Source organism: Xiphophorus couchianus, chromosome 6 (genome assembly GCF_001444195.1).
Source record: "Xiphophorus couchianus chromosome 6, X_couchianus-1.0, whole genome shotgun sequence".
In the NCBI taxonomy this organism is placed as follows: Eukaryota; Metazoa; Chordata; class Actinopteri; order Cyprinodontiformes; family Poeciliidae; genus Xiphophorus; species Xiphophorus couchianus.
This window is the reverse complement of record NC_040233.1, coordinates 3668100-3694725: the sequence shown is the minus strand read 5'-3', so window position 1 is coordinate 3694725 and position 26626 is coordinate 3668100. Positions and strand designations below refer to the sequence as shown.

The 26626-nt window shown below is 42.5% G+C and overlaps 1 long non-coding RNA gene across 1 annotated transcript; it reads right to left on the bottom strand.

Annotated features, from left to right (window-relative positions):
* Nucleotides 1–3259, bottom strand: LOC114145852 (uncharacterized). The gene is made up of 2 exons (XR_003595780.1): nucleotides 2179–3259; nucleotides 1–1121 (listed from the first exon to the last, which is right to left on the bottom strand). It is a non-coding gene; the product is annotated as an uncharacterized LOC114145852 (long non-coding RNA).
* Between the last annotated feature and the right edge of the window lie 23367 nt (nucleotides 3260–26626).

Genomic DNA, 26626 nt, shown 5'->3' with positions numbered 1-26626 from the left:
TGAGAGTAAACATCCAATATTCTGTTGTCATTTAAACACTTTTAGTTTTGTTCGATTCAAAACCCGAAAAAAGCATCTGCAACGAGGCGTTTCATAAACACTGTCCCGTTGAGGCAGGTTAGCGCAGGTCAGTGATTTAAAGTTGTTTTCTCTCATCTACTTTGTGTCCTACTTGAACGCGAAAGCGCTGATGAGACTTTGATAAACCATCAGGAGGTTCCTCAAAGATATTTTAATATTTTACTCTCCTTTAAGTCAGAGCCTTCAAGTAGCCATATCCTGGAATGAGGTTCTGAGGATAACCTTGAGTGAAAACCAACACATCTTCGCTTTAAAAAGCTTTCAGTCTCAATCTGTCTCTTGTCTGAATGAGTGATGGGTGGGACTCCTGTAGCTTCCAAAGCGTGAGTGGCAGAGCAGAGAAACAGGTGGGGGGAGCGGCAGCACATTGTTATCCTACGCTCAGTGCAGCTGGAGAAAACTCTGGTCACTCCAGGACTTTTTTTTTCTTTCTTTCTGAAGTCTCACGCAGTGCTTGGATTAAACACGTCCTCGCAGATGCTTTGCAAAGCTTTAAAACCAGGCAAAAGAAAGATCTCTGTTTTGTCAGGAACAGCCAGTTCCATGTCTGTCAGCTTCCGGCCAGGAACATCCAGTCCGCTTCTCTAAACAAGCTACATCCTCGCTGCAGCGTCGTGGAAGTTTTCAGAGTCTCAGCCAGGGAGGAAAGTCTGCCAAAGGTCACGGCAAAGTTTGCTGCAGATTAAAAATAAAATAAAATCCTCTTTACATGTCGATCACCCAACATTCGTGACCTTGAGAGCCGCCGCACGTCATTCACCTCTTGAGCTTCCCTACCTCCTCGCAAAGTCTGGAGACGTAGTGCGTGAGATTCACCATGACGACGATGAGGGCCCCCACCTGAGCGTGTAAGAGGGCCACAACAGGGTGTGAAAGACAGAGCTGTGGTCATAGAGCCGAGTCAGCAGGACCGTGTCCTGCTATTCGCTGGGGTCGTAGTAGCAGGATGCGTGCTGGTTGGTCTTCAGGTGTTGGGAGATGTTGACGATGACGGCGCGGTTGGCCGCGCTGTCCTTCTGGCACCGGGGGATGTAGACACACTGGAAGGCAAACAAAGGGCGGCAGGTTACACTGAGCGAAAAGTTTATTTGGTTGGCCAGGTTTTTTTACGCAACAGTGAATACTAACTCGTACGGCTGTGTTTTTCCATTCACCGTATAATTGCACAATTTGACATTTTAAGAATAGATTTGTTTAATTTATTTGCCAATTTTGAAAAACCAACTTGTTTTTCAATTTTAAAAAAAAGTTTGGCGTTAGGATGAGGTGTCTCTTTTTGGGTCACATTGAAATTGGTTTCTGGCAACTGCAATAGAAGCAATATTTTTCGCATATGGCGAGTCACACGATCAACAGTCCGACGTTGCCACTGGCAGAAACGAAGAAGACGACAGAAAGTAGTTGGAGGATGATGGCGTGGCATGTTTCTAATGAGTTATCGTTGAACTAACTGGTGGAATTAGCTGCTGTTGTACATTTCAAGAACATAAAATTGAGCAATTTAACATTTCGAGAATACAGTTGCCCAATGCAAACACGATAATTTAAAGTTTTGGCGATACAATGTAGTGATTTAGTGTAGTTCGCAAAACTGCAGTGGAAGCACTTCTTTCACATCACACAAGTCACATGATCAACAACCAGATGTTACTACCAGTGGAAAAGATGAAGAAGTCGACAGGAAGTGGTATGAGGAATATGGCCGCATATTTTTTAAAAGATTTTTGGAAAGACCACAATTGGAAATTTTTGCTTTTTCGACATTAGCGGAATATCGACACAGTTTCACGCACATTTGTAATGGAAATGCAGCTACTGGCGCAAACCACAAAGAAGAAGATAACAGGAAGTAGTCGGAGGATGATGGAGTTGCGTATTAATGACTTGTCACTTCACGTGTGATTTTATTGGCATTTCTTATTCAGCGGAAACACGGCAATTGCAAAGTTGCGATATTTCGATGTTAGCGGAATATAGCTAAAGTTTTCGTAGCGGCGCATAAAGTTGGTATTCACTATATAGGGGCACTGCTCTTGAAGTGGGACCAAAACAAAACAATGGCCTTACACGGTGTGCCTATGATGAGCCCACATTCACCTCAGAAAGTTACATAGTTGCGCCACCTGGAACCAACAGACCCTCTCTGCTCAGTGGTTGGAGTGAGTCTGTCACTGTGGCCAGCATGTCGACTCCTCCTGCCAACATTTGAAGCGACTCACAGCCAGTCGCGGTGTTTTCTCTGGCGCTGGACTTCCTTCAGAGCTGGCGTCCTGCATCTCTTCGTTGTGCGACAGACGGCCGATTCGACCCGTGTTGTTGACGCTCACATACACCTGCAGACAGGGGAACCTGGACACCCTCCCACAGTCTGACCCGTAACTGTATGAACAGGTCATGACCCCCGGTGACCGTGGCATTGATGACAGCACACGTCCCTTCCTCTGTCCACACACTGTATCAAGACAAAATAAAGGCGGTTATCTCAGGTTGTGTTACTTGTAAGTCTTTGCCTAAAGGGGCAAAGAAAAAAAACAACAAAAACTGATTTTCAAGTAAGGTTCTTTTAAAAAATTGAGAGTTGTTAGTATCTTGCCTACAGTAGAAAACAGTAACTGTTTTTAAAATGCGGAAAAGAAAAAAAACTGGAGGAAGGCAAGGTTAACTTTAGCCAGTGGTGATCGTCCTTCAAGGTAGGAATTTGTTTTTCTCCCATCTTCTTCTGGATGAAACAAATCCTTTACTAGATGTAAAATTGCGGTACGTAATTTTTATGAGAAAATAATATAAATGCATATATATGTTTTTGGTTGTTAAAATTATCGTTATTTCATGAGAGCATATAAAAGAGGTTATCTCTTCTGATTTATACCATCAGAAACGACCAGTCAGAGCCAGGAGGAGGGTCTTATCGCTGTCAATCACTCTCATGCTCAGCTACGCTACAGCTGGTTCACCACAACATAGCCTGCCACGAATGCTAAGGCCAGTTAGCAGAGCCACCAATGACAACGGATAAACGGGTTTTGTTTAACGGTAAGTTGTTTCTCTGTCATTAGCACATTGAGCAGCGAGTACAGGAGATTGATTGACAGCACTAAAACCTTCAACCTGGCTGGAGGACTGGTGCATTTTTGCAGGCCTCAGTTGTAGCACTGGGTGGTGCTGGAGGAGGTCAGCTCCCCTCCACCCCCCACAGATTATCTGTAAATGATACTTTCACAACATGGTGACAGTTTTAATAAATATGGTCCCCCTGCCCCCATATTTTTTTATGTTTTCCATAAGATCAAAATAAAATGCAAACTTAACGACAGAAGAAAAGAGCGGGAGCCCTGCCCCCTGGTGGTCATCTCCATGCCCATATGAGGAAGTAAAACCCAAATTTTGACAAGTGGGTGAAAAGTTGTTGACTTTAAAAAAAAAAAAAAAAAGCTGATCTGCAACAATAAGAGGCAGTAAATAGATCTGTCAATTATTCAACATAATTTTATTGCTAAGTTAATCAGGTAGCTTGTCTTATATTCAGTGTTGTCTTATGAAACGTGTTTCAATCTTAAAGAATAACTAAACCCCAAATCAACCTTTTTGCTAAGAAATTGCATACATTGGTTTCTTAAAGGTGCTTCTTTTTTGTTACAGTGAAAAAAATGCAACGTTTTCGGGTCAATTTATTTAATATTTGGCCCCAAACCATCTCAGTGCTGCCCTCTTTGGGTTAAACATTGAATACTGCAGTCAAATTCTCCTTATTAATGGTAGAGCTTGAAGTCAACGTTTACGTCACTTCAGGTTTAAAACTTTATCTAAACGTAAAGCAGGATAAGAGATTAAAATATTGTACTAGCTTGAGCTATTATTTATATTTTACTGGTCAATTTTGCTCTGCCTTTACCTTCTGGGCCCAGAGTACTTTCTCAATATACATTTCTCAGTACACCTACACATGCTGATTTCTATGAGCATGGGGACAGAGCATGGAGGTTGTTGTTTGTTTCAGCTGCTTGCTGAGATCTTTCGGCTTGCAGTCCTAGCAGTGGCAGGACAGGAAGCACGTAGCAGCAGCCCAAGAGTTTCACATTAATTTATTTTTCAGGCCGGTATATGCATGGTGAGGTTGCAGCCATCTTGAAGGGATCCTGGTTGCTACCAAACTCTCCGTTTGCTCCACCACAGCACTCAGCCACTGCTGCTTCGGCCTCAAAAGCTCGGTACATGCTCTGAACAGTCTAGAGCAGAGGTCCCCAATCTTTTTAGTAACGCGGCCCGGTCAAGACTTCGAAAATTCACTGCGGACTGGGGGAATGGGGGGTGGGTTGCGCGCCGAGACGGAAGTATTTAATTATTTCTTCAGCGGCCCGGTACCAATTGTGGCCCGGGGGTTGGGGACCACTGCATTATAGTATTGCTTCTTACAAAAGGTTTGAGAGTCACTCTCAGTCCTTGTAAAAGTTTATCTGAAAACTCTAAAGTTTTAGATAAACTTTAGAGTTTTGTATTTTTCTTGCAGGGAGCGACCATAAATCAACACAAGAAATAGGTAATACAGCAAATGAATTTACACACAGGACAGTTGCACATACACTCACCGGCCACTGGGAAGAAATCAATGGAAATCAAAAGGAAATCTTTTGAAAAATGTCAGAACTTTGAGCTTTCTGAAACTGTCAGAATTTGTTAAAGTACTGACACTACTATGTCACATATGCCACTTTATTAGGTGTTTAAGTGACTTTCAATGTGGTACGGTTGTTGGTGCCAGATGGGCTGGTCTGAGTATTTTAGAAACTGCTGATCTACTGGGATTTTTCACGCACATCCATCTCTAGGGTTTACAGAACATGGTCTGAAAAAGAGATAATATGCGGTGAGCAGCAGTTCTGTGGGTGCAAATGTCTTGTTGATGCCAGAGATCAGAGGAAAATGGCCAGACTGGTTCCAACTGATAGATCAGCAACAGTAACTCAAATAACCAGTCATTACAACCGAGGTATGCAGAAGAGCATCTCTGAACGCAAAACACGTCGAGGTAAAGTTACACGTACGTATGAGTTGAAAAACAGGACAAATACAAAACTTACATTTATGCACATTTACTGACTTAAATTCACAAATTTAGATGTCTACACATGTATTTTTAATTGACAGTAGTCTTATCTCATACATAACTCCTTGTGTTTCCATAGCAACTAAAACAAACAAGAACCTGACACAGGTCGTGTGACATCATCATGTCATCGGTGTTCTCATCGATGATGTCATAAAGGTTCAAGGATTATTATTATCATTTGGAATACAAGAATTCTCAGTTTGCTTTTCAACGCCGTTGGAGGTACAACACTTTGATAGAGAGACGATTTCGGACAGTGATTTTAAAAACCCTTTCAACTACAGTCAAGATGATTTTAACCATCGGTTGGGGCCTTGGGTATCTTGTTACGAAGGGAGTAGAAAAGTTGCTGGGATATCGCATTAACGATGAAGACCTTTCAGCAGAGAGATCAACTGACGAAAGTCCAGAACACTTTGATTTTGACGTCGTCGCCGAAGACGATGTAAAATACAAGGATGTCTCTGCAGAGAGCTCATCTGAAGATGGACGATACAAGAATTTTAAACTTGAAGATTTCTTTGAAGAATGTGTAAAATACAAGGATGTCTCTGCAGAGAGCTCATCTGAAGATAAACAACATAATTACTTTGGATTTGAAGATTTCGTTGAAGACGATGAAAAACACAGTGATGTTTCTTCAGAAAGCTCATCTGAAGATAAAAGATTTGAGTCCTCAGGTTCTGACATCGTCTCCGAAGACAATGAAAAACACACTGATGTTTCTGCAGAGAGCTCATCTGAAGATAAACAACATAATTACTTTGAATTTGAAGATTTCGTTGAAGACGATGAAAAACACAGTGATGTTTCTTCAGAAAGCTCATCTGAAGATGAAAGCTTTGAGTCCTCTGATTCTGACATCGTCTCTGAAGACGATGTAGAACACAGTGATGTTTCTTCAGAAAGCTCATCTGAAGATGAAAGCTTTGAGTCCTCTGATTCTGACATTCTCTCCGAAGACGATGTAGAACACAGTGATGTTTCTTCAGAAAGCTCATCTGAAGATGAAAGATTTGAGCAGCACCCAGCAGGGTGGGCGGAGACACAGGAAGGAGCCGAATGTGGGTCCGACGGGCAACGATGGTGCTGGGGCCGGGCCACTGGAGGCTGGTCCGGAGGTCGACGTCGGTACAGAGGCCAGGCTGCGGGAGGCGGGTCCGCCAGGCAACGTCGGCGCAGGGACCGGGCCACAGGAGGCGGCGACAAGGAGTCTCTGGGAGAATCTGGAAGAGCACTAGGAGGCTGGTTCTCGGGAGGAGGACCAGGGGGCGACGAGGAAACATTGGGAACACTAGGGAGCTCGGAGGAGACGCTAGGGAGCTTGGAGGGAACGCCAGGGAGCTTGGAGGGGACGCTAGGGAGCTTGGAGGGAAAGCCAGGGAGCTTGGAGGGGACGCTAGGGAGCTTGGAGGGAAAGCCAGGGAGCTTGGAGGGGACGCTAGGGAGCTTGGAGGGAAAGCCAGGGAGCATGGAGGGGACGCTAGGGAGCTTGGAGGGAAAGCCAGGGAGCTTGGAGGGGACGCTAGGGAGCTTGGAGGGAACACTAGGGAGCTCGGAGGAGACGCTAGGGAGCTCGGAGGGAAAGCTAGGGAGCTTGGAGGGAAAGCCAGGGAGCTTGGAGGGGACGCTAGTTAACTCGAAGGAACTAGGAAGCTCTTTAGGGGCCAAGAACCCACTAACAGGGCCCGAAGGCTCACTTACGGGGAACAGGCCACGCCATCAGCCGCGCCCCCTGGCTGGCGCCCCCTGGCTGGCGACCGCCTGGAAACCCATCATCATGGGGACCAGAGCGAAGGCGATAGTGAGCTCTCTTCGCCGAGGGGCTGGAGCAGGCTTAGGAGCGACGGCTGCTGGGGGCGTGGGAGCGGCAGCCACAGCGGTGACGACCGGAGGTGTGGAGGACGCAGGGGCTGGAGGTTCTATTTGCTGCACTATGATTTCTAGTTGAGTTATGTTTTTTCGTAGTTAAAGTTCGTAGTTCCGTCTTGTATCAAACGTCTTTTCTTTTTTTTATCGCTTAAAATGAGTCCACAAACTATCACGACTGCTTCTACATCATCATGTTCAGAAGGGGCTTCATTTACCTTTATCAAAAGGAAAGGAAGTAGGCAAAGACCGGGTAAAAAGATCTAATGCGACGGTTTCTCCAGCCCCTCCTCTCAAAAGCGATTAAGATGCTTTTGGAGAGGAGCTAGAAATTTCTAATTTGGTTGAAGAAAATATCCCTGATGAGATAATAACCGAGCATTTTGAAGCTGGAGACGTTTCAGTAACTGGGACAGAACATGTGTTGTTGAGTTCAGTTACTTAAACATTCATGACAAGAGACACAAAATTTTCTGGAATCAAAGGGTAAAAAGATTAGACAGGTTTCCTGTTTGCAGGTTTCTCTCCGGGCGCTCCGGCTTCCTGCCACAGTCTAACATCATGACTGTTTGGTTAATTGGCCTCTAAATTCTCCTTAGATGTTAATAAAACATTAATTTTGTGAATAAAACTGTTGAACAGTGGCTCAGTTGGGAGCACTGTTGCCTTGCAGCATCAAAGTCCTGGGTTTGAATCCCCTCTCTCATAACCCACTTTCCTGTCTACTTCTATTAAATAAAGGCCACTAGAGCCTTTATTTCCCAAAAAGGCTCTGAAATAATAAATGTATTTCTGACATTTAATTACAAAATGTCAGAAATAGATTTTGTAATTACATTTCATGAATAAAATATCAAAAAGAAATTTGCAGGTTTCTCTCCGGGTGCTCCGGCTTCCTGCTACACTTTAAATTCATGATTGTAAACACATTATTTCATCCATAACATTTCTATATTTTTGGAGATAAAATGTTTAAAAAAACCATTTGTACAACAGGACAGAGGAAATATATAAATGACACAGCTAAGCAGTGAAAACCAGAGAAGTCAGCCACCCAATGTTTTCCTTATGAACAGAGCAAGTAATTAAGGCAAGACATGATAAGTTGAAGAGGATCCTCCTCACTCCCAGTTCAAAATAGATCAAGCAGATGGTTTAGAGCCAGTTTCTAAATGTGACTGATGTGTGTCTAACTTCTGGAAAAATACTTACTCTCTATAAAACCTATCAAAAACACTTGTATTAATTTATTTGTTTACGAGTATTCTCATAGGTAAAGTTACACGTACGTATGAGTTGAAAAACAGGACAAATACAAAACTTACATTTATGCACATTTACTGACTTCAATTCACAAATTTAGATGTCTACACATGCATTTTTAATTGACAGTAGTCTTATCTCATACATAACTCCTTGTGTTTCCATAGCAACTAAAACAAACAAGAACCTGACACAGGTCGTGTGACATCATCATGTCATCGGTGTTCTCATCGATGATGTCATAAAGGTTCAAGGATTATTATTATCATTTGGAATACAAGAATTCTCAGTTTGCTTTTCAACGCCGTTGGAGGTACAACACTTTGATAGAGAGACGATTTCGGACAGTGATTTTAGAAACCATTTCAACTGCAATCAAGATGATTTTAACTATCGGTTGGGGCCTTGGGTATCTTGTTACGAAGGGAGTAGAAATGTTGCTGGGATATCGGATTAACGATGAAGACCTTTCAGCAGAGAGATCAACTGATGAAAGTTCGAAACACTTTGATTTTGACGTCGTCGCTGAAGACGATATAAAACACAGTGTTGTTTCAAAGGAGAGCTCATCTGAAGATGAACGATACAAGTACTTTGGATTTGAAGATTTCTTTGAAGAATGTGTAAAACACAAGGATGTTTCTGCAGAGAGCTCATCTGAAGATGGAAGATTTGAGTCCTCTGATTTTGACATTGTCGCCAAAGACGATGTAAAAGATGATGGAATTTCAGGAGAATTCGAAGAGGATAAGACAGGGAAGTACTTGAGTTTTGACATTTTTTCTGAGGATCAGAAGGACATCGATGCTTCCTCTAAAGTTAAGGAAGTTACCACCAATACATGTTTGACAGTAAAGACATCTGGAGAAACTGCTGCTTTGGAAAGCATCTGTCTTCCTGATTACAAAATGGAGCTGGAATTTGAAACCTTCTCTGGAGACACAGAAATTAAAAATTACACAGACCATTTTGAGAACCTGGACACTAAAGATACGGATGATACACCAAAGGAAGTTGACTCTGGAAGCAGAAATGATGCTGATGATGTTGTGCCACATTTTGATGAAGTGTCTGAGCTTTCTTCATCAGAAGAATGGTCTTCAGATGAAGAAAGCTCTGAAGATGATTCTGAATTTGACACTGACCATAACGACAGCATTTATGCTAAGAGCATTGATGCTTTCTCCAAGGATGAGGAAGTTCCTTCTGGAAGCCCAAATGCTGAGGATATGTGGACAGATTTTGGAGAAGTATATAAGTTTTCTTCATCAGAGGAATCGTCTTCTGAAGAAGAAAACTCAGAAGACGGAAATCAGAATGACACCAATGATTTCGATGCCATGGATGTAAATATTTACCCAGCCATGTATTTTTGTAAATTCTCCAACTCCTTTTTTAACTGTTGGATGAATGCCACAACGCAAAGCATCATTAACTTGACTGTTGTCAGAAGGTTTGTGGCTCAGCATCCTGAGGAGATTTCTGAACTTTTTTCAGCGACACCATTGTTTGCGAGATGTTTCTTCACAGCAATGTGCCATCCAGGAAGAGACTTTCCTCCACATGAAGTCTTTGCTGTTCAGAACGAAATCATTGATATTCTGAAAATTAAGGATGTAAAAGATCAGGACAGGCCAGGAGTCCTTTTGTTTTACATGTTGCACTATCTGGCGGAGTGTGGCATCTACACAAACGCTAAATTATATACAACTGACTACTGTGAACAATGTCAGAAGTGTTCACGAATTATTCGTGACCTTGGTCCTGTCATTCCTCTGCCAAAGGAACAAGAAAATGACACCACATCAATTCTTCTGGAAAATTATTGGAGTGGAATTTCAGAAAGTTGCGACACCTGCAAGTCAAACAAAAAGAGGGATTGCTTTTTTAATGACACGGATGTGATGACCCTGATACTGCCATGGTCAGACAGTCCAGATGATATGAGACATCCTGTGATACCTGACCCAGCCCTGGAAGTTCCTGTAAAAAATGGAACTCAGTTATATCATCTGTCCTCCGTCATTTGCTGGAGACATTCAACTGCTTCTGACACCAGCAGCTTTTACACATATCTGATGTGTGGAGAACTGGTGTTTAAGGCGGAGGATGAGCGGATATCACTGGAAAAGATCGACTGTGCAGCTGACGTTTGCAGCAATGGGTACATCTATATCTATGAAAAAGCCACAGAAGGACAGGACGAATACAGTGTAGGGCTCAAAGTCTGAAAAACAAAACACAACAAGGGTGGGTGGAGGGGCGCAGGACAGGGGGCCAGAGTCCAAATAACAACAAAAAACAACCCAACAGGGTGGGCGGAGACACAAGTAGGAGCCAAGAGTCCAAAAACAACAGAAAACAACCCATCAGGGTGGGCGGAGGCACAGGAGATGGAACCCGCAGGGAAGGTCCGGCGGGCGTCCGCCGCGTGGGAGGTTCAGCGGGCGTCCGCCGCATGGGAGGTTCAGCGGGCGTCCGTCGCGTGGGAGGTCCGGCGGGCGTCCGTGGCGCCGCAGGAGGTCCGGAGGACATCCGCGGCACTGGAGGCGGAACCCACGGGGGAGGACGTCCATGGCGCTGGGGACGGGAACCAGGAGGTGCGGTGTAAAGACAGAGACAGCACGATGACACCAAATGAGACGAGAACCTGACAAGGGTGGGTGGAGGGGCGCAGGACGGAGGCCCAGAGTCCAAATAACAACAAAAAACAACCCAACAGGGTGGGCGGAGACACAGGAAGGAGCCGAATGTGGGTCCGGCGGGCAACGTCGGTGCTGGGGCCAGTACCCTGGAGGCTGGTCAGGAGGTCGACGTCGGCACAGAGGCCAGGCTGCGGGAGGCGGGTCCGCAAGGCGACGTCGGTGCAGGGACCGGGCCACAGGAGGCGGCGACAAGGAGTCTCTGGGAGAATCTGGAGGAGCACTAGGAGGCTGGTTCTCGGGAGGAGCAATAGGGGGCGACGAGGAAACATTGGGAACACTGGGGAGCTCGGAGGAGACGCTAGGGAGCTCAGAGGGAACGCTAGGGAGCTTGGAGGGGACACTAGGAATCTCGGAGGAACTAGGAAGCTCTGAAGGGGCCGAGAACCCACTAACTGGGCCCGAAGGCTCACTTACGGGGACAGGCCATGCCATCAGCCGCGCCCCCTGTCGGCCTGGTGTCAGGCGGCCGCCTGGAAACCCTTCATCATGGGGACCGGAGCGAAGGCGAGAGTGGGCTCTGTTCGCCGAGGGGCTGGAGCAGGCTTAGGAGCAACGGCTCCTGCGGGCGTGGGAGCGGCAGCTGTAGCGGTGACGACCGGAGGTGTGGAGGACGCAGGGGCTGGAGGCACGGAGACAGCAACGGCTGAAGGTATGGCGGGGGCAGGAGAAACAGTCTCTGGAGCTGCAGGAGAGGGGGCTGCTGCAGGCTCTGGCCGCGGAGGCGCTGCTGCGGGCTCTGGAGGTGCTGGTTCCGGAGACGCTGGGTCTGGGCTGGCAGAGAGACTCTGCAGCTTGGGAGGCAGAGTGTTGCCTTTCAGAACGGCAACCGCCGTCAGGCGCTCCCACTCTGCCTCCTGCTGCAACTCCGCCAGCCCCAGGTGCAGAAGTCGCAGGATCCAGTAGTCCAGCATAAGGACCATGCATGTGGCAATGACCAGGCGCTGACAGGCGGAATAAGGCTGGTGGAGTTAAATACACAGAGGGTAATCAAGGAAACGAGACACACCAGGGAACAATCAAGGGGAGGACAGGACAGCACAGGGACTCAGAATACAGAGAACTCAAAATAAACATAAAAATCTCAAATCCCGACAGTAGGTAAGGTAAAGTTGAGAGAAAGCTGGCTACAATGGTGCACACGAGAAAGTTTTTTTCCTTCTATGTTCCTTTTTTTGGATTCATTATAGCAGTGGTCCCCAATCTTTAAAGTAAAAGCGGCCCGGTCAAGATTTCAAAAATTCGCTGCGGACCGGGGGGTGGGAGGTGGTTTGCGCACCGAGACGGAAGTATTTAATTATTTCTTCCGTGGCCCGGTACCAATTGGTCCACGGACTGGTATCGGTCCGCAGCCCGGGGGTTGGAGACCACTGCAATATAGTATTGCTTCTTACAAAAGGTTTGAGAGTCACTCTCAGTCCTTGTAAAGGTTTATCTGAAAACTCTAAAGTTTTAGATAAACTTTAGAGTTTTGTATTTTTCTTGCAGGGAGCGACCATAAATCAACACAAGAAATAGGTAACATAGGTCTGCTACTTCCTCTACATCAATACAGGTGGTACATTTCAAGCAAGAACCTGATTAACCCAAAGTGAGGCTGGAATAAACTCACAGTGAAACTACAGATGCTGGTTTGTTTTACTGGAATAGTTAAATATTGTATATGAATAGTGCCAGCTTAGATGTGAATGATGTGAGCCGCTTACCGAATAAAAGACTTTACACTGTTTTCGGTTAGGAACGATTTTAAGGGTTAGAATATTTGCTCTTAACACGGGTGACTGTCGCTGGCAGATGCATCCTCCTTCATCAAAACAAAAAATAACTCAGTTTATGTAATAAACTCTAAACTCAGCAGACGGTCCTTGCTGCAAGCTGATGCTTATGATATATTCCCTGATAGAAATACTTTTAGATGCATCAGTCAAATACAAACTTTTGCATCTTATTTCCATCAGCTCCCAAAAAAGAATAAGACATGTGGCACTGTGTCTTATTCTTTTTGTTTTGTTAGTGTCAAGAGATGCAAATACTGTGTGTTTTGCAGAAGGGGTTGCATGAATAAAGGCTGTCATTCACTCCTCTGTTCTTCCTGTTTCAGAGTTATTACTTTTTGCTCACATTTTAACATCCATCCTTCTTACATGTTTATTCCTGTTGGGGTCATGAGGGGTGCTGGTGCCTTTCTCCAGCGGTCAACGGGTGAGAGGTGGGGTTCACCCTGGACAGGTCGCCCGGTACCAATTGGTCAATTACCCAGGGGTTGGGGACCACTGGTCTAGAGACTCTCATGCTTCATCACGAATATGGTGGAGGAGTCCAGTAAGTTGCCGACGCTCTCCGGAGAACTCTCCAAAAGTCTGCAGAAACCATTTGACGTTGGAATCCGATTGGATAGATGGCACAAGCCAAAACCGTTCCTCGCAATTTAGCTTTCCAGTAAGGTCACTGAGGAGGTGGGGGTAGGAAACAATGTGCAGGAGTCCAGAAACGCACAATTCATTGAACTCTCAAGAACTGAGGCTTTATTAAATCTGACTCATCAAAACCGTTTAGGTATAAGCTGTAATTCAGACACTCCATCTTGTTTACAGGCTTAAGCTCCATATGAGCAACGTTTCAGTTTCCCTGTGGGTTTGACATCACCGCCGGTCAAATAGTGCGTGACCCTTGACACTTATGGTGTTAAACTCAGTACTGTTGAAGAGAGCCAGGTGGGATGGCGGCCTGGAAGCGATGGATGCCATCACAAAACAATGAATTATTTAAAGCTGCAGTATGTAACTTTCATAAAAAACACGATTTGTTTTGTTCAAACTGTCTCTATGTAGGGACAGTTTGAATCTGAGACAGATAAGCTGAAAAAATTGAGCTCCTCTGCATTTACCTACTACTAACTAGAAACAACCAATCAGAGCCAGAGGGCAGATCTCAGCGCTGTCAATCACTATTTCATGTGGCGTAGCTCATCTCTCCGTTTTACCCCGTTGCTATCTGCTTTTTTTTTTTGCTAAGTTTTATTTCCATCTTACCTGGAAATATGCTTTTATTTCCAGGTGCCTCTGTCCTACTAGATGCACCTCTATGACACAGTGACCACCTGACCAGTACCTGTCTGCACACGAGCGTAAAACGGCGATGCCCAACACAAAATACATCATGACTGAACACAGGACCATCCTGAGTCCGAGGAGAATGGCTCGGTCTTCTCCGGGTTTGACAGCCGTCACCGTTTTCTTCTTGTCCAAAATATCCACCTCTCGAAACTTCTGGTAAATCGACCTAAGAGCAGAAGGTTAAACGGCATCATTATTTAAAATGTTTTTTTAGAAGGCAAAAACAGAGACAAACATTTTTTTAAAAAAAAGAAAAAATGTGGTCATTAGGATACTCACCTAATCATCAATTAGTAGTATCCTAATTGATACTAGGATACTACTAGTATCAATTAGGATACTAGTATCCTAATTGTATCAATAATTATACTAATTGTATACTAATTGTATAATAGTATCAATTACTAGTATTGATTACTAGTAATCAGTAGTAGTAATTACTAATACTCACCCCTTCTCCCTTTCTTTTTGCTCAGCCACAGTTGGTTTACCACAACAGTCTTCCACAAATGCTAAGGATAGTTAGCATAGCCACTGATGACAACAGATAAAAGGTTTTAGCAGGGACAACATGAGGATGACTGACAGCGCTAAGCCCCTCCTCCTGGCTGTGATTGGTTGTTTTTGACAGGGACCGGTGTATTTCTTCAGACAGCAATAGCAGCTCAGAGAGGATTTGATTTTTTTCCACAGATTATCAGACTCTTAGCAAACTGTCACAACATGGTCACAGTTTTAATAAATGTGGAAAAAACAGATTTTTTATTTTATTTTTTTGCATTTCTCAGTGTAAATATATTGAACACAGCACCTACCTCCTCTGATTCTGCAGCATTTCTGGCCCCTGCCACAAAAAACATCTCTCCTGATGACCTTGGGGCTCCTCCACTTGCCGAAGCGCAGCAGCAGCGAGACTGCTGGAAAGTCCTGTGAAAAATTACGGTTTTATGTTCGGCTCTTGTAATGAATTCTCTCCCATTTATGACCTCTGTTCTGGGCTGCAGAGTAAGTTAAGTCAAGAAAATGTCAAATAAGAATTTACCTTTGATAGATTTTGCCTGTGTAACACAATTTGTTCGTTGGTAAGCTCATTCAGTGGAGGATAAAGCTTTTTTTGCCAGCCCTGAAAACACTCTTGTGGTTCCCAGGTAAACATCTCATTTCTAACACAAAGAAATCCTCCAAAGGGCAAACAAAATAGCTAGAGAGGGAAGGTGTTGACGCTGATGAGGTCAAGGGTGGAATACCGACCTTCTTTATCCCCAACATTTGTGCTGTCAACACGTAGTCATCGAGTCCACAGCGATGGTATTTTGAAAACGGGGGAATTGTCTCAATCCGTCCGGCGTTGGTCCCAATAAATAACAGCAATAAATTTGATTTAAATGAACGACTGGCTGATATGTAGAAGGCAGCCGGGAGTTAGCCAAGGGTTTTTGTGATGAGAGTCAGTGGAAACTCTTTACTGATCGAATACAATTATTTGACATCGGCAGAGAAAACGCATGTGGGGGATACAACAGTTTGGAAGAACGTTTAGAATAGTGGAAATATGCACATTATGCTTTACCTTTGTTGTTTTCCTAGATCCTAACCATCTGGCTGTTAAGTGTTCATTGCAATCGTCATAGAGACTGCCTTGGTGACAAAACTTTGTCTATGACTGTTGGTTTTTACTACCAGAGCTTTGTATCTCTCGCCTGATATAACAATGGCAGAAAAGATTCTGATCAATGCCTCCAAAATGGGCCGTACTTCTTATGCTGCCCGTGAAATGCAACCCCATACTGCTGGGCCCTTCTTGGAGGGACAGTCTCCAGACAGAGGTGTGAGGACCACCACTGATCTACGGTGGCCCTGAAGTGCAAACCACTTCAGCAAATAACTAAACACAACTACAAAATGAAAAGCACAAGAAAATATTCAAAAACAAGAAGATATTAACTAAGCACAACTACAAATTAGTAAAACATGATGATATTAACAAAGCAGAAGAGGTGCTTACTTAATATTGTTGTGTTTTTGAATATGCTGTTGTGTTTTACAACTGTGGTCTGTAGATGAGGACTTAGGCACGGTGAGACCCAGGGTAAGAGGAAGGAGTGAGTTTAATGAAGTCCGCAAGGTTCACAACACTGGGAAAACGCAGGTAAGGAACCAGACTAGATCGCTAACTCAGGAAGGCATACAATGACGACCAACGCCAGCACAAAGACAAGAACTATGACAAGGAATGACAAGCTAGGATCCAACGGGGAGCAGGAGACACAGGTGAGGTTAAATACACAGGGGAACAAGAGACAGCTGGAACCAGTCGGGCTAGACACGACAGCACAGGGACTAAATTAACTAATAAACACACAGTACCAACATCCTCACAGTTGAGTGATTTGTTGTCATGGTTTGCTCTTCAGGGCCACCGTACCGCTCCCCACAGATGTGGATCGTAACAACCTAATGTTATCTACGGTCGACAATGTGCCAATGGCTCACTGCGATCTGCTGGGTTCACTTATATAGAAACGGTTTAAACTACTGTGAATAATTAACCAAATATGCTGAACTGTTTGACAACTAGGATCAATAGGAATGTATGCGTGACGGAACTGAAATGATTTTTTTTTTTTTTAAGTGTCTCGAGACGACATTTGTTGTGAACTGGTGATATAAGTGTATCGGACTGAATTGAATTGAATTGGTCGTACTCCAGTGTTATCTCCCTTCCCCTCAGCTGACCACTGAGAGGAGAACAAGCTCATTCTGTTGTGGCTCCCAAACTTTGGAATTCATCGCCTTTGAATATTAGACAGACGTCTTTGCTTCCTGTCTTTAAGTCTCTTTTGATTTAGCAACACATCTTTTTCTAATAGCGTTGGCTCCGGTCTGAATAGAGATGTTCTTTTTAATGCCTTTGTTTCTGGGGGTGAGTGTTGTTTTGCTCTCGACTTTTATTCTTTTTTTTTGCCTTATTTTTGTACAACGCTTTGGGCTAACTTCTGTTTTTCAGATGTCCTTTATGAATAAATTGGGTTGGATTTGGACAGAAAGAACAGGGAGTGCGTGGAAAGTTCTCCGGCTCCCCGTCTCCACGCAGACTCAACGAGGGGTTTCATCAGTGAACCTTAGGAACTTCAATGGGTTTCAATTAAGTGCCGTCTTTTGTGTGAGAACACACACGTAGGGGGCGCTGAGGCCCCTTCCACTGCTTCAGCAGAGAGCCTTGTTGTTGGAACTATTTTCTTTCAGTCTTCTTGTTACTGTTAGCAGGAACTCAGTCTTAACTGCTGTGCATTAAATGTTAATTGTATGTATATATGAGTATATGAATAATATTAATTGCATTGCTTACCAGTTTGCTCATGTAGTTCATCCAGAAAAGTAAGACATTTTTGCAGATCCTAATTTGATTTAAAGAAGCTGCCTTAATTTGTTGGGGGTTTTTGTTGTTTTTGTCTTACTGAATAAAATCCTGTAAGCAACCTGCAGAATAATGAGCAAGGGCCTTTTAGATGACTAATTTTCACATTTATGTCACTTTTTTTCCCCCACATTTCGCAGAAGGGATCAAACATTGCTGAGAGCTTAGCAACACATCTCACATCGGAACAAAATCAGACATGTTTGCTATAAAACCCACTCTCTGCACAACAATCCGCAAGCATCTGCATGCGTGGCCAAAAGAAAGAGAGCCCTGCTCAAATCAGTTTTATGCTCTGTCTTATTATTAAGATGCCTTTCTTGTGCAGAAAAGGCCCATAAGCCATTGCAGCGTGGGCCAAAGTGCTCGGAATGGAAGGGTAAGAGCGATGTGTTTACTTGGGTTGTATGTGAATAAATACAATTCAGAAATTGTTGTGGGACTTGTGGTTCTGTGCTGGAGCAAGAATTTTAGCGACAGACTTTCATTGTGAGCCAAGCAAGGCAAGTTTCCAAACCCCTTTTTTTTTTTGTATTAATTTACAAAATTTTCTACTATTCCAGTAACCTTTAATGTCTGGAATAAAGCACGCAGCAATTTTTTTAATTACCTGTTTTGGAAGGAAACCATTTATTCTTGCCATGTTTTTCAGATTGTCATATGATGATTTAATAGCACATTTTATGTTTGATCAAATTTTAATCTGAGTTCAAAGTAAGATTTATGTTTGTTGTATGCTTTGTGATTTTTAGCCCCACCAAGTCCATTAAGTGCTGGATAACCTCTATACTTGAAATTTTGGGTCCAAAAACAATGATTTTTAAAAATGTTTTATATCTTAACTACTTTAGTCTGGAGGAAGTTCTGACCTATTTATTCACTGATTTTATGGACACACCGACTCAAACACAGCTGTGAACTGTTGGTCATGCAAAAACAGAGATATAAACGTGCCTATCATCAGCGTACTGATGGTTAGGGACGTTGTAGTACTTTATAATCTGAGCTGGGAGATTAAATAAAACAGGACTGAGAATGGAGCCTTGAGGAACCCCAGAATTAAATTGTGTTTGCCCAGATGTATATGTACCAAGTGTCACAAAGTAGTCCTGGTCTGTCAAAGTTTGAAACACTTTAGTGGAAACGCCACCAACTTCTCCAGTTTATCAACAAGTGCTGTTGATCAGTTGTAGCTTGTATTTTTCAAATATATATTAGAGAATATCTGTCTGGATTGAGGAATATTAAATACATGCAATTACGACATTTTGATTAAATGTTGACCATACAGATGTTAGTTTTTAGAACAACTGGAGTGTACAACTTATTTGTCGATCTACCTAAATTATTTGAGCTATTTAAATAATTAATTTGAGTAACATACTAAAGGTAACATGTAAAATTTTTGGACTCTTGTGGCATGTATTGAACAGTAATTTGACTGGAAAGAGCCAGGAATAGCGGCAAGTAACCCAAGACTGGAATCGTACCCAGGAAAACCACATCAGGGTCTATAGCCTGTTTCAGAAATTCTGTCTTTCAGCAGCTAAACTAACTCAAAAACAGAATTCACCTTACTGAACCAAAATTAAATGCAAATACTAATATTACCAACTAAATTCTAACTTTAAAAAAGTATCAGTGTAGCTGAACTGTGGTGGCTTAAAGAGACACTTTGTAACTTTTATAACAAAATAATATGTTTTTCACATGTTTGTTAAAACTATCAGGCTGCACAGTGGCTCAGCTGGTAGCACTGTTGCCTTGTAGAAGAAGGTCCTGGGTTCGATTCCAGGCCCGGGGTCTTTCTGCACTGAGTTTGCATGTTCTCCCTGTTCATGTGTGGGTTCTCTCCGGGTTCTCCGGCTTCCTCCCACAGTCCAAAAACATGACTGTTAGGTTAATTAGTCTCTCTAAATTCTCCCTAGGTGTGTGTGGGGGGTGTGTGTGCATGATTGTTTCTCCTGTCTGTCTCTGTGTTGCCCTGCGACAGACTGGAGGAGGGTCTTAGCGCTGTCAAGGAGCTAGGTTTTTTTATGACCTAGGAGCTAGGTTTTTTTATTGCTTGTTTAATCAAACAAGCAATAAATAAGTATTGGTGTACGAGATTGTCTGTCTCGTACTGTCACAACATAGTGACAACAAATATATAGACTTTTTATTTATTTTAAAGTAAGAGTTACATACTGCTGTTTTAACGGACTCCTGACAAATGTTTGTGTCTCAAAATGATTTGTTTGAATTCTAGAATAGCCTGTTCTGAATTATTTAGTATGCTAGTTTGGAAAATGTAGCTGCAGATTTCCAGTAAATGGCTTGACTTATCTATGATCACTATCTCCAGCCATGCACTTGCTTTAATATCCTCCTACATCCCCATAAAGCTAAGCATAAGTCCCCAGCTGTGCCAAGTGACTAGTGTCAGCCAAAATGAAATAAAGGTGGTAATACGTACAGTCGGAGGGATTCCACCTCCTGTCGCTGGACTGTTGAGATAATCCGGTCTTTGAACTTCTAGTGTCAGTAGTGGCTCTCCCAACAAGGTCTGGGTGGCAAGGGAGAGCAGCTGGCCACCACTCGTTTAAACTCTTACCCCAAGTGATCGGGATGCCTGCCGTACCTAGCACCATCATGTGAGTTCTCTCCACAATGCAAGTCCTGCTCAAAACCAGCCGGTCTTGCTACATCACTCTGAATAAGTGACCGTGACTGTTTGCGTCCAGTTCTATACTTGTATGAGGAGGTCTGCAGGGAGGGCACAGCTTCAAAGCCAGAACTTTAAGATTTCAAATATCCCCTGTCTTCAAATGTCACAAAAGAACAACTTGAATGTCAAACACTTGGACTCACGAATGTGGCTAAATTTGGCCACAAGGTGTCAGTGCAGCACAAGTTTTGTTTTTGTTTTTCATTTGTTTGTTTCTTTGATTTCAGGTTAGCGCCAGTGAAGTTCCTTTTCAAGATGATTTATTTTGTTGAAAAGTTGTTACAACTTTTCTATTGACAAACTATATTCATTTCATAACACTCAGCAGATGTTGCAGATAGAATCCTATTTGCGTTCTGCATTAACGCAGGCAGCAGAGGTTATGAAGGATTAAAAGCAACAAGCAATATTTGATGCAATATATTACAAAGTATGCAGTAAACAGAAATATGTTTCTCTTTTTCTTTGGATGCTGAAGATCAAATTTCACCTGAGCTGGAGCAGCACCTGTCACATCTCAGACCCAAGCAAACGGAGCCACTTGCCAAATCTTGCATGGCCTGTCCACAAATCTGTGCTAAGTTTCCACGGTAACCATTTTTGTACTATCCAATATTACTTTTTTGCTACTGCATTTGGTGTTAAGCTAGGAATTTACAACAGCATCAGGGCGTCTGAGTTGAAGGATAAATCAATCAAATAAATAAATAAATAAAAGTTAATAACGTCAGAAATGATCATGGAAAACAGTATGGAACTCAGCCAATCAATAAAATAAAGTTAATTTTATATAAACATCATTAAAAAATAATATTTTTTATAGAAGTCAATCAACCAATAAATAAATAAGTAAAGTTAATTTAATGAAAACACCATAAAATAATAAAAAGGTTCTCTGGAAATCAATCAACCAATAAATACATAAATGCATTTAAAAAGTTGACAAAAACCTTTAAAAAAAAATCATGATCTCTTTGAAATAGAAATTAATGAACCAATCAACAACAACAAAAATACATAAGTAAATAAAGGTTAGTAGAAAGTTCATATAAGATCATGAAAAAATTTATAAAAATCAATCAACCAAGATATCAAATTAATAAAATAAGTTAATAACAATGTCATTAAAAAAATTAGGACTTTTTAATGAAAATCAATTAACTAAATAAGTAAATAAACAAACAAATAAAGGCAAAGTTGAAAAAAACTTCATGAGACAATCAAAAAATGTTTTAATAGAAATCAATCAACCAATCAATAAAATAAAAATAATTTTGTAAATGAATGAAAGGTGTTTAAAAAATGTCATGAAAGGTAACGAACAAAATGGACAGAAATCCATTCAAGCAATTAATAAAGTTAATAAAGTATATAAAAAAATTTAATCAAACAAGCAATAAATAAGTATTGGTGTTATACCAGATATTTAAGTGAATAAATATGAGCACAACCCCTGTGTGCTCGCTTGACGAACCGCCTTTCAGAATAATGAAGGGCTTGTTTATTTCTTCTCGGCCTTCCAGCTATTTTTCTGTCCTCTAACTCTCTGTAAGCAGTCATTTCCTCAACAGTCTGACCAGAGCAGGGATTATTCCTGGCTGACCCCAGCCAGTCTTGGCTGCAGTCTGTGCGTATCCTATTTGGTTTGTAAGATTATACGAGTCCATCTCCCTGCAGCTGCAGCAAAAAAATCAAACTCTCTTAAAGCAGAACTGCAGGAAGCTTTCCCCTTTAATTAAACCTCGGGCCAAAAACCCCCCCCAAAACAAAACAAAACAAAAAAAACGACAGGATGAGAAAGAATGAAGGGGGCGGACGGTCAGGAACCTGTGTTCATTATTGGAGGTGAAGCCTAAATATAACCACACGGTGCGGCCTGTGTTTCCGTTTGGAGGTGAAACGTGTACGCTGGACATGAAAGGCGATGCTGCTGCTGCTTTGTTTCTCGGGAACTTGAAATAGCTCCTGCTGAGCCAGCAGCGAACTGAGCTGCAGCCCCATTTCTTCGCCTCTTTTTCAGTTTCACACACATCAAACGCAGACAGGCCGAGCCTTGAATGAGCACTTTCAGGTTCTTCGCTGCATCCGTCTACTAAAATAAAGCTTTACTCCAACAGATATTGGTACACATGTGATGGGATGGGACTGAAATAGACCAACTGGTCGACATAAAGAGTACAAATGGTTTTGCTAAGGCAGGCCGAACCCTGTAATGTCCTTCAGATCAGCTTTCTGAGCTCACACACAGATAATATGGTCATCTTCTAATTAATTTGAACTGAATTATGCTGGATTGGTGGGAAATTTAATAAATCAAAATGAAATATATGACTAACATGAAGCACAAGAGCAAAAACTGAGTGAAAAGAATGAATCTGAAGGGTATTAAAGGGAGTAGCGGTTTCTGATATGGGCGACATGGGCAACCACCCAGGGTGGCAACTTGTTGGGAGCAGCATGAAGTAAATATTGCGCTTCCTAACTAAATATTTAGTTAGAAGCCAAATACTAGCTTGCTAGCTGCATATTTAGGTTGAATTATGCAGTATTTATCAATGAATTAATTAATTAATTAATTAATGACATGGTGAAAATGAGACTTTGAACAATGAACCCGAACAGATTAAGCTACTTTGAAAAGCGGAATGTGAAGACTTGTCAGTCTGTAGATATGCAGAGCCCTCCTGCTGCCTCCTGCAGAGACTCTGCTGACCTCTCACACATTGACGCGACCTCCACCAGGCCCCGCCCCACCAGGATAAGCAGGTGTAGAACGAGGTTGGAAATGTGCAAAGGCGACAAAGATGTAATTCAAAACAGTTGCAACAGGTGTTATTTTATTAACAGGCACCTTTACAGCACGGGGCTGCACAGTGGCGCAGTTGGTAGCACTTTTGCCTTGCAGCAAGAAGGTCCTGGTTCGATTCCCGGCCTGGGGTCTTTCTGCGTGGAGTTTGCATGTTCTCCTTGTGCATGCGTGGGTTCTCTCCGGGTACTCCGGCTTCCTCCCACAGTCCAAAAACATGACTGTAATGTCAATTGGTCTCTCTAAATTCTCCCTAGGGGTGTGTGTGTGTGTGAATGGTTGTTTGTCTTGTATGTCTCTGTGTTGCCCTGCGACAGACTGGCGACCTGTCCAGGGTGAACCCCGCCTCTCGCCCGGAACGAGGCTGGAGATAGGCACCAGCAACCCTACCGACCCCATTAGGGACAAGGGTGAACAGAAAATGGATGGATGGATGGACCTTTACAGCGCAATGACTCAGGGCCCCGAAAAGCTATGTCTAATATAGCTACGCTTTTGATATTTTCATGTTTAATCTGAAAGAAAAACTACTTCCACTGGAGTTATGCGCTTCTTTGTGGTCATTTGAGCATAAAATCCTAACAAACCCTACTGAACTTTATGGTGGAAATGTGATCAAAAGAAAAACCTGATTTCTTTGGAGTGAATATTGAACTCGTGGTGCTGTTTGCAGCCTCAGCATTTCTATGTTCAATGCAAATTACAATGAGGCAAAAAAAAAAAAAAAAGGGAAAAAAGTCAGTAAGTTCTCCAGTTCTTAAAACAACCACAGAAAGTTCCAGCAACTATTTGGCTCAATAGCACATTGAGTCTTCCCAGTTGCATTCGGTGCATACACACACACACACACACACACACACACGCACGCACGCACGCACGCACGCATGTTTGCGCAGCTATCTTTGCAGGGACTTTCCATTGACTTCCATTCATTTCTACAACCTAAACCTTACCCTTACCCTTACCCTAACTCTAACCATTACATACCTAACCCTAAACCTAACCAAAACTCAATTCACACCTTAGTCCTAAATCTGACCCCTGACCCAAAAACAGCGTTTCCCCTTGTGGGGACCAAAGCCTGGTCCCCACAAGGAGCAGTGTGTGTCCCCACAACGTAGTATATGTCAGGAAAATGATCCCCACAAGGTATTAAAAACAAACGCACGCACACACGCGCTTTCCACAGTTTCTGTTTTAATTAGAGGGAGTTCTTGTGGTTCTGTGTCTGCACTGTTAAAACCTCTGGGATGAAGTGTTTCAGGCGTCTCAGAGCCGGACCGAAAGGCGTTGAAGCTTGTAATACGCTTCTGGACCTATATCCCTTAGCGCCCCGCAGCTTTCTTGTTGGCTTATTGCGTTGTCACGACAAATGCTGAAAAGTTCCAGAGGTATAAGCAAAAGTCACATACAGGCAACACAATATCTTATTTATTTTACAAAAGGACTCTGTGCTGGTTCAGGTTCTTGGAGAGCGAAAGCGCTTTGCTGACAAAAAAGCAGACCTCACAGTTTGGGTTTTTCCTGTCTAATAATGCAGACAAGCATTCTGTCTGCCCTCCTGCGGCACACGGGTCTGCACCATGCAAGTGCACAGGAGGTGAAAACGGATGAGTGTGATTTATAGCGACAAAGAGGAGGCAAGTCATCTCACAAGATTTGTCTCTGAAGAGTGAATAACATGTTGCATAAAGCCTGGCACTCTGCATGAGGAATCCGCTCCAGACTTCTTCTGCTTCTTCTGCTGCTGCCAAAAGCTTCTCATGCAGTGGGAGTGACGGAGCACATATTCCTGTCGGCTGTCAGAGAACCGGCCAGAAAGTGGGGGAACTTTCTCGTTAATATGGAGACAAAATGAAAGAGATTTGTGCTTTTTCCCCCCTTTTAAAAATCAAAGCAATACAGGAGCAATTGGCCACAATTCAATTGATTAAAAAAGTGGAGTTTTAAATGTTACAAACTAAAAAGATGGAGGAAAAGAGCCTGCGGATCTGTTATTGAATAGTACTGGGATTGTATATTATGATATTATTAATTAACTTGTGTAAAAAGGTAAATTTTACAAATGGGAACAGTTATTTTTTTGTGTTTTTTTTTATTTTTTACATTTCTGGCTTTTACTTGCACACAGATATTCTGATGTTTATCAGTGCTGCTTCTGGGATGTAATGAATAGAATAGAATAGAATAGAATAGAATAGAATAGAATAGAATAGAATAGAATAGAATCACACTGAAGATCAAGAAGTGTGAAAAATATATAAAAAAACCAAGCTTAAAAACAACAACCTTAAAAGAATAATAACAACATTGATATACAAGATTATAATATGAAAAATATGATGGGATTCTCAGAAATAAAAAACAGCGTTCTCTGATCTAGGAGAACCAAAGTAGTTTTTTCTCTCTTTTCTTTCTAAACGTACAAGTATTGATCGTTAAAAAAAACAAAAACAACAGATGACTATTTACAGCAAAATATATCAGAAAAACAGATGTACAATAATAGCAGAAAATGAGTAAAACAGTGCAAGTGACTGTGAAAATGCAAACACGTTTTGCAAAACGACCTGCTTCAGACCTGCAGGCGTGTTTTATATGAGGCAACAGGACGTTCTGCCCAAGGCAGTACGGAAACAAAATAAATATTAAAATGTCATTTGTGCTCAGAACAAATATTCCAGTCAATGAGGATTGGCGTCCCCGGTAGTGGTGCAGCGTGTGAACTCGGCAAAATCTTGCTGAACAACTGAAAGTTCTGTGCTGAATTAAAGGGAACGGTTTAGTGTTTTGGGAGCATTTCGGCATTTGACTTTCTCCAGTTTAACACGCTGTACTAGTTTGATTTAGCAGTATGATGTGAATAAAGGTTTGATTAAGGTTAGGATTAGTCATTTTCAGGATTAAGGAAAAAGTCTAGGTTAGGCATAATGCAGTTATAAAAATGAATAAAAGTCAATACAAATTCCTCCGTTTGTAAAGTAGAAGGATGTGTGTGTGTGGGGGGCGAGGGCCGGGCGCGTAGTTGTGTGTTTGATTATGCAAAACCCAATGAGTAGATGCTGTAATTTGTAAAGAAGTGCTTCTACCACAGCTCATGTTTAGTGGTCATATAAAACAGCCGTGCAGCAACGATTATGTAGGACAGTTTCTGCTACTGTTCTACAAATTTCAAGGACTCCATAACAGCATTTCAGTATATTTCATCATCTCATGCTGAAAAAGAAGGACTGCAGCTGGACCGCCGGCTAAACGAAGGTATCCTGAAATAAGAATGAAACCGTTTTTGCCGTGAAAAGAATGCTGTATTTGTGTTCTTCTTTTCCATACAGGGATTATTTATTATATATTTAAAGCTGCACACCTAGCTTTTCTGTGAAGTCAGTAGAACTTAAGCTACATATAGATTGTTAATTGTAGGACATGTGGCTTTTGCTGTTGTGCTAACTAAAGACTTTTTAATCAAGAAAAAAGAAGTTTCCAAAGACAAGCTTCCGTAGTCGTCTGATGACATCACGTAAGGCATAAGTGAGATGATCAGAGTTCTTTTCGTGTGT